The sequence below is a fragment of the Spinacia oleracea genome, chromosome 3, assembly GCF_020520425.1.
Source record: "Spinacia oleracea cultivar Varoflay chromosome 3, BTI_SOV_V1, whole genome shotgun sequence".
NCBI classification, from domain to species: Eukaryota; Viridiplantae; Streptophyta; class Magnoliopsida; order Caryophyllales; family Amaranthaceae; genus Spinacia; species Spinacia oleracea.
Genome location: NC_079489.1, coordinates 148631997 through 148646762, shown reverse-complemented (window position 1 = coordinate 148646762; position 14766 = coordinate 148631997). Strand labels below are relative to the sequence as shown.

At 43.5% G+C, this 14766-nt stretch overlaps 1 non-coding gene across 1 annotated transcript; it reads right to left on the bottom strand.

Moving 5' to 3' along the window:
• Positions 1 to 1952: 1952 nt before the first annotated feature.
• On the bottom strand, positions 1953 to 2059 carry LOC130470949 (small nucleolar RNA R71). Its single transcript, XR_008931661.1, has one exon. It is a non-coding gene; the product is annotated as a small nucleolar RNA R71 (small nucleolar RNA).
• Between the last annotated feature and the right edge of the window lie 12707 nt (positions 2060 to 14766).

Below are 14766 nucleotides of genomic sequence, written 5' to 3'. Positions count from 1 at the left end.
TATCGATTTGAGAGAGCATGCTAGTCTAATTAATTACTTTGTTGATTATCATGATTGTTCATTGTCCTGGATTGTTAATTGATGGTGAACCTATGCCCTAGATTTCTTTAATAATATTATATTCATACTTATTTAATTATCGTTCGTAGTCTTAGTTTACAAACAATCAACCAAATCTTGTTCCCAATAGTTTAGTTTAATTAATTAATAATAGAAAGAACGCCTGTCTCCCTGTGGATTCGATCCCGACTTCCCTTGCTACCTAGCTAGTGGACCTTAGGTTATTTTTGATTAGGTGATACGACTTTAGCCTGTCACCTGCTTAAGAGGAATGAGCCTAGATTCCTCATCACTCTGTCGATGAAAGACGATGAAACACAAAGAGATACCCCGCCGGATCTCATGGACTTACTTAGAGAGTTTACCGATATCCTTCCAGAGGAACTTCCGAAAGTCCTCCAGCCGAGGAGGGCCATTGATCACGAGATTGAGCTAGTGCATGGAGCCAAGCCTCCTGCACGAGGTCCTTATCGAATGACACCCCCGGAGCTTGCTAAACTACGAGGCCAGTTGGATGATTTGTTGAAAGATGGATTTGTTCGCCCTTCCAAGGCTCCCTATGGTGCTCCAGTACTCTTTTAGAAGAAACAAGACGGGAGTCTCCGCTTGTGCATCGATTATAGGGCGCTGAATAAGGTGACTGTGAGAAACCACTATCCAATTCCGTTAGTGGCAGACTTGTTCGACCAGTTCGGGGATGCAGTCTACTTCACTAAGTTAGACTTGAGATCGGGGTAACATCAAGTTCAGATCGCTCAAGGCGACGAACCAAAGACAACATGTGTTACGAGGTACAGAGAATTTGAATGGCTCGTCATGCCCTTCGGCCTAACTAATGCCCCAGCCACGTTCTGCACACTCATGAATCAAGTCTTCCATGAATACCTCAAAAAGTTTGTAGTAGTATACTTGGACGACATTGTGATCTATAGCAAGACACTTGAAGAACACATTGAGCATCTGAGAAATGTGTTCGAGAAGCTGAGAGAACACCACTTGTTTGTGAAGCGAGAGAAGTGCGCCTTTGCGCAGGCAGAGATTGGTTTCCTTGGTCACTTTGTAGGAGCTGGCTGTATCAAGATGGATCCGAAGAAAATTCAAGCTATACATGATTGGCAAGCTCCAAAGAACGCCTGTGAACTACGGTCGTTCTTGAGACTAACAAATTACTATCGAATATTCATAAAGGGGTACTCGGAGATAGCTAGCTCCCTCACTGACTTGTTGCGAAAAGATAACTCCTGGCAATGGGCGAAGACCCATCAGGTAGAATTTCGCAAGTTGAAAGACGCAGTGATGAAGGAACCAGTACTAGCTCTCCCCGACATCAACAAACCCTTCGTAGTAGAAACAAATGCATCAGATTTTGGTCTAGGGGGAGTGCTCTTGCAAGAAGGGCATCTAGTTGCTTTCGAGAGTCGAAAGTTGAATGGGTCCGAGAGGAAGTATGCTGCATAAGACAAGGAACCTATAGCCATTTTTCATTGTTCAAGAGGATGGAGAAATTACTTGTTGGGCTTGAAGTTCATCGTCCACATGGACAACACAATAACCAGCCACTTTCTCACCCAGTCCAAGTTGACAACTAGGCAGGATCGAAGGCAGGAGTTACTTGCAGAGTTCGATGTAGAGTTCACATATCGAACTGGAGTGAGCAACAAAGTTGCAGATGCCCTAAGTCGGCGTGCTGACTTAGCTCCTTTGCGCAGACTTGCTCCGTTGTCTGCAAGCAACGTAGCCACGTCTGTCAAAGATCAAGTCAAGCAGCATCTAGCGGGGGATCCTATGACGGACACCATAAAAAGATGATAGAAGAGGGGAATACCAAACGTTTTTGGATAGAAGATGATACCAACTGGATAGAAGAATATTTTCCACCTGAGAAAACGGCTCGTCTGAGGGGTCAGATATTAGGTATCTCGCAACAAGCGGATGAGAGTTTGTTCGAGGTCTGGGAGAGATTCAAGGATTTGCAAAGAGAATGCCCGCACCATGGTTTGGAAGATTGGTTCTTGATTCAGCAGTTTTATAATGGTCTGGGCAATGAGTCTAGATGTTTGTTAGATTCGGCTGCCAGTGAGAGGTTCATGCAACTTGAGGTGCCTAGAGCTATGGAGGTGATTGAGGAGATAGCCATTCACAATGCCCAGTATGGGAATCCTAGAGGTCTATCTAATAGGGCTGGTAAGCACGATTTAAATGCTATTGAACAACTAACTGCCCAATTGACTGCTTTACACTATAAGTTTGATAATATGCAAGCAGCCAATGCTCAACCTACCCAACCTGCTAGTGTAGCTGCTATGAGTGCCCAACCTGCTACTGTTTGTGAAAGTTGTGGAATGTTTGGTCATTATGCACAGGACTGTAGGAGCTCTGTTGAACAGTGTAACGCATTTCAATCCTACAAACAAAATAACCCATTCTCCAACTCTTACAATGAGGGCTATAAAAACAACCCTCTACTATCCTACAGGAGCAACAATATCCAGAACCCTCACCAAGTCCAACATCCACCACAACAGCCATACCAACCCCCACATCAACAATCCTACCAACCACGGAACAACTACAACCAACAGTCTAGTGGACCACCTGGTTTCCCTAGACAACACACATCACCTCCACCACCACAACCTCAAGCCACACAGCCTGACCCTATGCTAGTAGAGATGAGAAACATGATGCTTCAAATGCAAAAATCTCTAAGTGAAAAGGATGCAAAGATCGATGCTCTTACTGCTCACAACAAGATCATTGACACACAGTTGGCACAGATGGCTACTACTATTGCAGGGAGGCCACCAGGCCAATTTCCTTCACAGCCCGAAAATAGGGAGACTGCTAATGCAATTATATTGAGGAGTGGTAGGGATTATGATGGTCCTTCTATGCCGGTTGAGGTTGATTCTGGAGTGTCTGCTAGTGATCTGGTCAGTGAGGAAATCCCGAAGATAGTTATGGATGGTAAGGAAGCTGAAAAGGTAGTCAATGAGAATGAGGCTACAACTGAGGTTAAGAAGGGGACAGATATTCAAGTACCACCTATTGCACTCCCCTTCCCAAACCGACAACTCAAGAATAAGCTAGACAAGCAGTTTGGCAGATTCTTGGAAGTGGTAAAAAATTTGCAGGTAACGGTTCCTTTTACTGAATTAATTCTACAGGTTCCTGCTTATGCTAAATTCATGAAAGATATTTTGACCAGGAAACGTGCTTTTTGTGAGGTAGAGACTGTAGCTTTCACTGAGGAATGTAGTGCATATATGCAAAACAAGTCTCCACCTAAACTTAAAGACCCCGGGAGTTTTTCCATCCCATGTAACATTGGCACTGTATTTATTGATAAGGCTTTATGTGATTTAGGTGCTAGTGTGTCTGTCATGCCTTTGTCTGTCTGTACGAAACTGAATATGAGTGAGCTTAAGGTTACTAATATCACTCTACAAATGGCCGACCGTTCTGTCAAATACCCCTTAGGTGTTTTAGAGGACGTCCCTGTTAGAGTAGGTAAATTCTATATACCTGTAGACTTTGTAGTACTAGACATGCAGGAGGATTCTCAAATTCCCATAATCTTAAGTAGACCCTTCCTTCACACGGCGGGGGCGGTCATTGATGTTAAAAGTGGGAAATTGACTTTGTCTGTTGGGGATGATAAGGTGACTTTTAATCTGAATAGCGCCTTAAAAAGTCCCATGCTAGAGGAGGAACAATGATATCGTATAGATGTAGTATATTTTATTACTCGTGATAACGTCTCCCAAGTTCTCGAAAGAGATCCCTTGGAGGCAGTGCTTTGTTGTGAGTCTTCTGCAGGTGATAGCAGTTCTTGGAGTGCTGAAGTGGATGCTCTGGAGTTGGCTCTTAATGGTGAAGAATCTGAGCCGGAGAGCACCAAATTGAAGAGGTTAGTTCGGCCGGTTTGTTCTGTTAAAGAGGTAAAGAAACCCGAACTTAAGCCTCTTCCTGCTAACCTTAAATATGCGTTTTTAGATGATGAACAACTTTGCCCTATGATCGTCAGTACTGCACTTGATGCAGACCAGTTATCCCAACTTCTTGTTGTGTTGAAAAGGCACAAAAGGGCCATTGGGTACAGTATTGATGATTTAAAGGGTATTAGCCCTGACTTTTGTATGCATAGGATACATCTAGATGAAAATCATAAACCATGCATCCAACCCCAGCGTCGTTTGAACCCTCTCATGCAAGATGTTGTAAAAGCTGAAGTTATGAAATTGCTTGATGCGGGTATTGTATATGCTTTGTCTGATTCTAAGTGGGTGAGTCCTGTTCAGGTAGTGCCTAAGAAAGGGGGGACAACTGTGGTGAGAAATGAAAAAAAATGAGTTAATACCAACTAGGGTAGTCACAGGTTGGCGCATGTGCATTGATTATAGGCGTCTTAATGTTGCTACTAAAAAGGACCATTTTCCCCTTCCCTTCATTGATCAAATGTTAGAAAGGCTAGCATGTCACAAGTTTTTCTGTTATCTGGATGGTTATTCTGGTTTCTTTCAAATTCCCATACATCCAGACGACCAGGAAAAGACCACCTTCACCTGTCCCTATGGTACCTTTGCATATCGTAGGATGCCTTTTGGTCTGTGTAATGCACCCGCTACTTTCCAACGTTGCATGATGAGTATCTTTTCTAATTTTATTGAGTCTTTCATGGAAGTGTTTATGGATGATTTTAGTGTCTATGGTACTTCTTTTGATTCTTGCTTGCTAAATCTGACTAAAGTCTTGAAAAGATGTGAAGAGTGTAATTTAGTCTTGAACTGGGAAAAGTGTCATTTCATGGTTACTGAAGGGGTGGTCTTGGGACATTTGATATCTGATAAGGGCATTCAGGTGGATCGAGCTAAGGTCCAAGTGATTGAACAATTGCCCCCTCCAATTAATGTGAAGGGTGTTAGAAGTTTTCATGGTCATGCGGGATTTTATCGCCGCTTTATCAAGGATTTTTCTAAAATTGTTAAACCACTTACCCAGCTCCTCCTCAAGGATGCCCCGTTTGTGTTTACTGATGCTTGTCTTGAGGCCTTTGACAGGATTAAACAGGCACTGATTTCGGCCCCCATCATTCATTCTCCCGAATGGGATCTTCCGTTCGAGATAATGTGTGATGCAAGTGATTATGCAGTTGGGGCAGTTTTGGGTCAGAGAAAGGAGAAGGTTTTACATGCCATCTATTATGCAAGTAAGACCTTAGATGAAGCTCAAGTTAATTATGCTACTACTGAGAAGGAGCTTCTAGCTATAGTCTATGCCTTGGATAAATTTCGCACCTATCTGATTGGATCCAAGGTGATAGTCTATACTGACCATGCGGCCCTTAAGTATCTGCTCTCTAAGAAGGAAGCCAAGCCTAGGCTTATTCGATGGATACTACTGCTACAGGAGTTTGATCTAGAGATCCGCGACAAGAAAGGGGCTGAGAATGTGGTTGCAGATCACTTGTCTAGATTGAGGTATGACGATGGTAAGGGATCTACACCGATGGATGATTCATTTCCGGATGATCATTTACTTGCACTTGCCAGTCAGTCACCATGGTTCGCAGATTTTGCTAACTACATTGTGGGGGGAATTCTTCCGGCCGATCTTACATATCAACAGAAGAAGAAATTCCTACATGATGTCCGGTTCTACTTTTGGGACGACCCTTATTTGTTTCGTGAGACTGCTGAAGGATTGTACAAGCGTTGTATTCCAGAATGGGAAGTTCAAGGTGTTATAAGTAGGTGTCATTCTTCACCTTATGGTGGTCACCATGGACCGTCTAAAACAAACGCTAAGCTGTCACAATGTGGTTTTTACTTGCCTACTATGTTCAAGGATGCACAGGCTTTTATTATGGCTTGTGATGCGTACCAGAGGGCCGACACTATTTCGAGGAGGTATGAGATGCCACAGAATGGGATCCTTGAGGTTGAGGCTTTCGATGTGTGGGGAATTGATTACATGGGACCATTCCCATCGTCCAAGGGTAACTTATATATCCTTGTTGCTGTAGATTATGTGTCAAAGTGGGTGGAAGCCATTGCCTCACCTACCAACGATGCAAAGACAGTCATTTCTCTATTCAAGAAAATCATCTTTCTGAGATTCGGGGTTCCGCGTGCTTTGATTAGTGATGGAGGGTCACACTTCCATGAAAAGCATCTGGATGCGCTCCTGCGCAAGTATGGGGTTTATCACCGCACTGGGCTAGCCTATCACCCTCAGACAAGCGGGAAAGTTGAGGTCTCTAACCGAGAGATCAAATCTATACTTGAGAAAGTGGTGGCAAAGTCTAGGAAGGATTAGAGCGATAAGTTGGATGATACTCTATGGGCATACAGAACCGCCTTTAAGACACCCATTGGTACTTCCCCGTATCGATTGGTGTATGGCAAGGCGTGTCACTTACCAGTAGAAATGGAGTACAAGGCTTATTGGGCAATCAAACAGCTCAACATGGATGCCAAGTTGGCCGGTGAGAAGCGGTTACTTCAATTGAGTGAGCTCGATGAATTCCGACTGCAAGCTTACGATAGTGCCCGGATTTATAAGGAAAAGACGAAGAAGTGGCACGATAATCGCATTTTGCATAGAGAGTTCGCGGTGGGCGACAAGGTCCTACTATTCAACTCTAGGCTTAAGTTATTTCCTGGAAAACTCAAGTCTAGGTGGTCTGGGCCGTTCACCGTGACCACGGTTAGCAAGTTTGGATCTGTTGAAGTAACGAATGATAATGGTGAGAGATTTAAGGTCAACGGGCAACGTCTGAAGTTGTACCATGATGGAGCTACTGTAGGAGTTGTTGAGGTACATTACCTCAACCCCTCCGCCTCATAGACAGCATATCTGAGGTAACAAGGTCGAGCGGGACCTAGAAATAAACCAGCGCTTTGCGGGAGGCAACCCGTATTTTATCGTTTTAGTAGTATAAGTTTGATTTTTGATTCTATTGTGTGTGTTTAGTTAGTATTTCCCATACCCAAGTGTGTTGAAGTATTGTTTTTGGTGTTAGAGAGGTGAGAAGAGGGCATTACGCTGTTTGGGTGTTTAATAATGTGCAGGCCTAAAGCTCCAAGTTCGAGAAAGTGAAATTACGTACAAAGCCGAGCATGCTGCAAACCGCCCGATCCGAATCGGGAGAGGTACGCCCGATCGGGCGCGCACAGATGAAATTAATGCAGTTTTTTTGTGCCCGATCAGGCGCAGCATGCCCGATCGGCGGTCTGACGAGTGGAATGCCCGAGTCGGGCGATGGTCTGCCCGATCGGGCGCTGAAGGCGAGTGGTTTGCCTGATCGGGCGAAATTATTTTTCCCGATCGGGCGGTTGAGGAAAAGTTCGTGGAAAAGTCAAGGAAGAATTCTGGGCAGGAAAAGTCAAGAAAAGAGGCATTCGCAAATCGCCCGATCCGGATCGGGCGCGCACGTATCAGAAGAAATAGATCGCAAATCGCCCGATCGGGCGAGATGTGGCCCGATCGGGCGAAATGCGATTTCAGCGACAAAACATACGGGTTCTCCTTTCTTTTCTTCACTTCCCCTTCATCTTCAACCTAACTTTCTCTCACTTCCTCCATTAAACCCCAACCTCCAAAAACTTCCAACCACCATATCTCCCTCAAATCTCCACCAAATTCAACAATCTTTTCACCAAAATCATCCTCTCACCATCCTCTACAACCTATACCCAACCAATTTCAGTTTCCTCCAATCCCCACAAAATCCCCAAATTCACCCAAAAAGCTCAAAAACCTCAAAAAATTTAGATTTTCAACCATGGGTGACCGACCAAGGAGGAATTGCACAAGGGTACCAAGGAATCAGCATGAAGCCTCGACGAGCCGAGCTCGGGAGCCGACACCACCACCTCCGCCGCCGCAATTTGAGCCCGACACGGATTTTCCGGATGTCATTTTCGTTTCGGAGGGGCAACGAGCACGTTTCATCCACCTCAAACTGAGGGAGGTAATCCCTACTCGCTTTATTTGCCAAAAATCTTTACATGAAATGGGTATTGAAAGTGATGTCAAGCGTGTCTTTGTTGGTGTTGGAATGAGAAATATTTATAGCATGCTCCGTCTCACATTTAGACGGTTAACTCTGGAATTTTTGAGTAGTTTCAATGTGCGTAGAGATGGTTATCGAACCGTGTCGTCGGTTCAATTTCGTGTGATGAACCGAACTTTCACCATGAGTTTAGCTGATTTTGGTAGGATTTTTGGGTTGTCTACCACCTATAGTAGGAAACCTAAGGAAACCCATAATAACTGTGAAATGTGGGGAAAGCTTACGGGTAATGCTAATCTCGGGAGTATGCAACATTTGCATGCTTCCAAGATACAACACCCGGTCCCTATTGTCTTCTACAGGTTTCTGGGATTTACGATCTTTGGTAGGGATGAGACCCAAAATATTAGGAGTACGGAGCTTGAGATTCTAGGTGGCTACGTTTTAGAAGGGGAGGATAGCTACAAAATGAACCTTGCACACCACATGGCCTCTCAATTCTATTCCATAACCACTTCCACCCATACTACTCGCATTACCATTGGTGGGTTGATCACCCACATAGCCATGGCCACGGCCAACTTTACTGAGGCTAACCAGACTCCAGTTCTGGGTAGCAACCTACTTAACTTGGCTTACTTTGCTGGACTCCGTCGGCTACAGGGGGAGCATGGGTTGTTTAGGCCGGGAGCCATGTATTGGATGTTTGAGGGAAACAGGCTTTTCACCTTGCCTGACCCTCAAGGCCGCACTAGTTTCAGTCCCGGTCAGGCTCATTACTTATATGTTGGATTTGGGCAAGAGCCTCAGCCTGACCCCCAGCCTCAGCCTGACCCACAGCCAGAGCCCCACCAGTACCAGCCAGAGCCTCGCACCTACTTTAGGAGGGCGCGTCGAGACGCGGGGAGGCCCCAGGGTGGCCCGGTAGGAGATGAGGAGCAGGGGTCCTTTCATGAGCGGTTGAGAAGACTTGAGCTCGGGTTCCATGAGTTCGCAGCTGATCACCAGAGGACCATGTTCCCGTTCTACGATCAGTATGCCAGGGAGGGCTACATTGCCCCAGATTATGAACACCCTACCTGGTATACCTATCCCGCGGAGGGATATGGAGCTCCGGGTTCTATGGGCACCTTCACACCTACCCAGTACGGAGGGTTTGGAGCGGGTCCGAGGGGGCATGGTGGCAGAGATGATGGTGATGATGTTGATGATGATGGCGGCCAAGGCCGTCACTAATGATGATGAGGATCGAGTTGGTTCGATACCCCTTGAGCCAATGAGGGCATTGTCTGATTTGGTTTGAGGGGGTTTCACATTACTTGTACATTGTAGGTATGTTTTTCTTTTCTTTTCGCATTTCTTTATTTTGGTGTGTTTATTGCTTTGTAGAGTAGTTTATTGCTTTGAAAAAAAAAACGTTCCGATGAATACAATATCATGCTTCCCTGTGCCCCTTGAGCGGAAATTGTTTTGATTCTTGGTATTTGATGATGCGCAATGTAGATGTGTTAGCCATGATTTGATATTCGATTGCTTTGATGCCTTAACATGAGTCAACTCTTGTGGACTTGGTGCTTGACTAGTTGACTTGGTTAGGATGTGTAATAGCTGTTAGTTTATGATACATATGACAATTCATAAATCATGCGGAAACAACCATTAAGCCAGGAATACATATTATTTACACATAATCATATAGCATAATTTAGATGCATACTCTTTGTTGCATGCCTTCCCTAGCTGCGCCCGAACCGAACAAGAACAAGTCTTTAGGACTCCAAGTGTCGTCCCTCCGTAGATAGTCCACAGCACGTCCGGATCCGCCTTAAGATTGACCAACTAGAATCGCCCCTAAGGTACTATAAATTTTCGGCACTTTTGAGCAAGATGTGTGACTGAATTTTTCTCTCAGAAACTCACTTTGAATACTTGAATAACTCGTTATAAATTGTGAACCCAGGCCACATATTTATAGGGGTATGGAAAGAGAATTGGAATCCTATTAGGATACGAATTAATTAAATTAGAATTATAATAAAACTCTTATTTAATTAATTTATCAAATAGAATTAGGAATTTAATCATTAACCGAATTCTGCACGTTTTAGGTTTCGTATGCGAACACAAACACTTACGCGAGCATGACCCGCAAGCGTGCAGGCCATGCCCGCGCACAGCCCACACGGCCGCACGGCCCACGCGAGCTACAAGCCCACGCGAGCTGCAGCAATGCTCGCAGCCCACTGCTCGCAGCTGCGCGCTGCCACGGCCTGCTGGGCCTGGCCTTGCGCTGGGCCTGGCGTGGCCTTGGCTGTTCGTGTGGCGCGCTTGGCTTGCTGGGTGATGGCCTGGCTTCGTGCTGGGCCCTCGTCCGGCAGGCCTCGTCCGATGCTTATTCGTACGATACGCTTCCGATTAAATTCCCGATTCCGGAATATATTTCCGATACGAACAATATTTAATATTTTCGATTCCGGAATTAATTTCCGTTTCGAACAAATATTTAATATTTCCGTTTCCGGAATTCTTTTCCGATTCCGATAATATTTCCGATTCTGACAATATTTCCGTTTCCGGCAATATTTCCGATTCCGGCAATATTTCCATTTCCGATAATATTTCCCGATACGTACCATGTTTCCGTTTCCGGCAACATCTACGACTTGGATAATATTTATATTTCCGATACGATCCATATTTCCGTTTCCGGCAATATCATCGTTTCCGGAGTATTCATTTCTTGCCTGTGACGATCTCAGCTACCACTGAAACCAAGATCCGTCGATTCCGAATATCCATAGATGGAGTATTTAATGCCATTAAATACTTGATCCGTTTACGTACTATTTGTGTGACCCTACGGGTTCAGTCAAGAGTAAGCTGTGGATTAATATCATTAATTCCACTTGAACTGAAGCGGCCTCTAGCTAGGCATTCAGCTCACTTGATCTCACTGAATTATTAACTTGTTAATTAATACTGAACCGCATTTATTAGACTTAACATAGAATGCATACTTGGACCAAGGGCATTATTTCCTTCAGTCTCCCACTTGTCCTTAGGGACAAGTGTGCATTTCCTAATTCCTTTGTCGCTCGATGCTTGCTCTTGAACATAAGGTAAGAGTTTTCATCCTTATTATGTCCAGAGGTGTTCCTCGGTTTCAGAGTTCAACTGATCAAATAAACAGATAATCATAGCCTATGATTCATCCGAGCACGGCCATGCATTTCACAGTTTCTAGCTCTCCGAGTGGCCTTGTACAACTTTTAAGCATCTCATCCCGATTTATGGGAGGACAATCCCAATCTTTTGATCTTGAGATTAGACTTCGTTTGATAGGTGATTACCTGAGCGTTGCCTTTATAGCCTCCTTTTACGGTGCGACGGTTGGTCAACGTCAAAGCAACCAGTTCTCAAACAAGTAATCTCAAATCACTCAGGTATTGAGGATTTAGTGTCTAATAATTTTAATGAAATTTACTTATGACAGATTTTCATCTCTTACAGTAAAGTTTCATAGGTCTTGTCCGATACTAGTCTTCCCAAAGTAAGTATCTATGCAAATGATTATGACATTGCCATGTCCACATAGTTCAAGAAACAGAACTACTAGTCATCTTGCATTCTAATCGTCTAACGTTTTCTATGCGTCCAATTTTATAGAAAACTCCGACTAGGGACCATTTTCAACCTTTGACATTCAAGTTCACTTGATAGACATTTCTTAGTCACAGGACTGGTCCTGACAGTCTATCTTGAATATATCGTCAAATTGAAGGGACTCATCATTTAATAAACCACAAATTAAATGGAAAAATGAATTCTTTTCATTTATTGTGAATGATTAACCAATAATGTTTTACAAAGATTTAAACTCTAAAACTTTAAAACATTAAACAGAGACATCAAAGCCATTCTCCAATATGCTTGATTCCCATAGCTGCAGTGTGCGAGTTGTGCTTCGCCTGCGGCAGAGGTTTAGTTAATGGATCTGATATGTTGTCATCAGTACCAATTTTGCTTATCTCGACTTCTTTTCTTTCAACGAACTCTCGTAGAAGGTGAAATCTACGAAGTACATGCTTGACTCTCTGGTGGTGTCTAGGCTCCTTTGCCTGTGCAATAGCTCTGTTATTATCACAATACAGGGCTATTGGTCCTTTAATGGAGGGGACTACACCGAGTTCACCTATGAACTTCCTTAGCCATATAGCTTCCTTTGCTGCTTCATGTGCAGCAATGTACTCCGCTTCAGTTGTAGAATCCGCAATGGTGCTTTGCTTAGCACTTTTCCAGCTTACTGCTCCTCCGTTGAGGCAGAAGACAAACCCAGACTGTGATCTGAAATCATCTTTGTCGGTTTGGAAACTTGCGTCCGTATAGCCTTTAACAATTAATTCATCATCTCCACCATAGACCAGGAAGTCATCTTTGTGCCTTTTCAGGTACTTCAGAATGTTCTTGGCAGCAGTCCAATGCGCCTCTCCTGGGTCTGACTGGTATCTGCTCGTAGCACTGAGTGCGTACGCAACATCCGGGCGTGTACATATCATAGCATACATTATTGAACCAATCAATGATGCATATGGAATCCCATTCATTCGTCTACGCTCATCAAGTGTTTTTGGGCACTGAGTCTTGCTTAGAGTCATTCCATGAGACATGGGTAGGTAGCCTCGCTTGGAGTCCGCCATCTTGAACCTATCAAGCACCTTATTGATATAAGTGCTTTGACTAAGTCCAATCATCTTTTTAGATCTATCTCTGTAAATCTTGATGCCCAATATGTACTGTGCTTCTCCTAGATCTTTCATCGAAAAACATTTCCCAAGCCAAATCTTGACAGAGTTCAACATAGGAATGTCATTTCCGATAAGTAATATGTCGTCGACATATAATACTAGGAAAGCAATTTTGCTCCCACTGACCTTCTTGTATACACAAGATTCGTCCGCGTTCTTGATGAAACCAAAGTCACTGACTGCTTCATCAAAACGTATATTCCAGCTCCTGGATGCCTGCTTCAATCCGTAGATTGACTTCTTTAGTTTGCATACCTTTTTAGCATTCTTTGGATCCTCAAAACCTTCAGGCTGTGTCATAAACACAGTTTCTGTTAAAACGCCGTTTAAGAAAGCAGTTTTGACATCCATCTGCCATATTTCGTAATCGTAATATGCAGCGATTGCTAACATTATCCGAATAGACTTTAGCATTGCAACTGGTGAAAAGGTTTCATCGTAATCCACACCGTAGACATGCCTGTAGCCTTTTGCAACCAATCTAGCTTTGAAAACTTCAAGTTTCCCATCCTTGTCCTTTTTCAGTTTGAAAACCCATTTGCTTCCAATGGCTTGGTAGCCATCTGGCAAATCGACCAAATCCCATACTTGGTTTTCAGACATGGAGTCTAATTCAGATTGCATGGCTTCTTGCCATTGCTTGGAGCTAGGGCTCGTCATAGCTTGTTTGTAAGTCGCAGGTTCATCACTTTCAAGTAATAGAACGTCATAGCTCTCGTTCGTCAAAATACCTAAGTACCTTTCCGGTTGAGATCTATATCTTTGCGATCTACGCGGGGTAATATTTCTAGATTGACCATGATTCTCACCAGATTCTTCTAAAGATCTCTGAGTTTCATCCTGAATGTCATCTTGAGCATTCTCTAGAGTTTGTTGTTCGACTCGAATTTCTTCGAGGTCTACTTTTCTCCCACTTGTCATTTTGGAAATGTGATCTTTCTCCAAAAAGACACCATCTCGAGCAACAAACACCTTGTTCTCAGATGTATTGTAGAAGTAATACCCCTTTGTTTCCTTTGGATAGCCTACAAGGATACATTTGTCAGATTTTGGATGAAGTTTGTCTGAAATTAATCGTTTGACGTATACTTCACATCCCCAAATCTTAAGAAAAGACACATTTGGAGGCTTTCCAAACCATAATTCGTATGGAGTCTTTTCGACAGCTTTAGACGGAGCTCTATTTATAGTGAGTGCAGCTGTATTTAGTGCATGTCCCCAAAATTCTAATGGAAGTTTGGCCTGACCCATCATTGACCTGACCATGTCTAGCAAGGTTCTGTTCCTCCGTTCCGACACACCGTTCCATTGTGGTGTTCCAGGAGGAGTCAATTCTGATAGAATTCCACATTCTTTCAGATGGTCATCAAATTCATAGCTCAGATATTCACCGCCTCTATCAGATCGCAGTGCCTTAATCTTCTTGCCTAATTGATTCTCTACTTCACTCTGAAATTCCTTGAATTTGTCAAAGGATTCAGACTTATGCTTCATTAGGTAGACATAACCATATCTACTGAAGTCATCAGTGAAAGTGATAAAGTAGCTGAAACCACCTCTAGCATTTGTACTCATTGGTCCACATACATCTGTATGGATTAAACCCAATAGTTCATTTGCTCTTTCTCCAACTTTAGAGAAAGGTTGCTTTGTCATTTTTCCAAGTAAACATGATTCGCATTTACCATAATCCTCTAAGTCAAATGGTTCTAGAATTCCTTCCTTTTGAAGTCTTTCTAAGCGTTTCAAGTTTATATGGCCTAATCGACAATGCCACAGATAGGTGAGATCCGAATCATCCTTTTTGGCCTTTTTGGTATTTATGTTATATACTTGTTTGTCGTGATCTAATAAATAAAGTCCATTGACTAATCTAGCAGATCC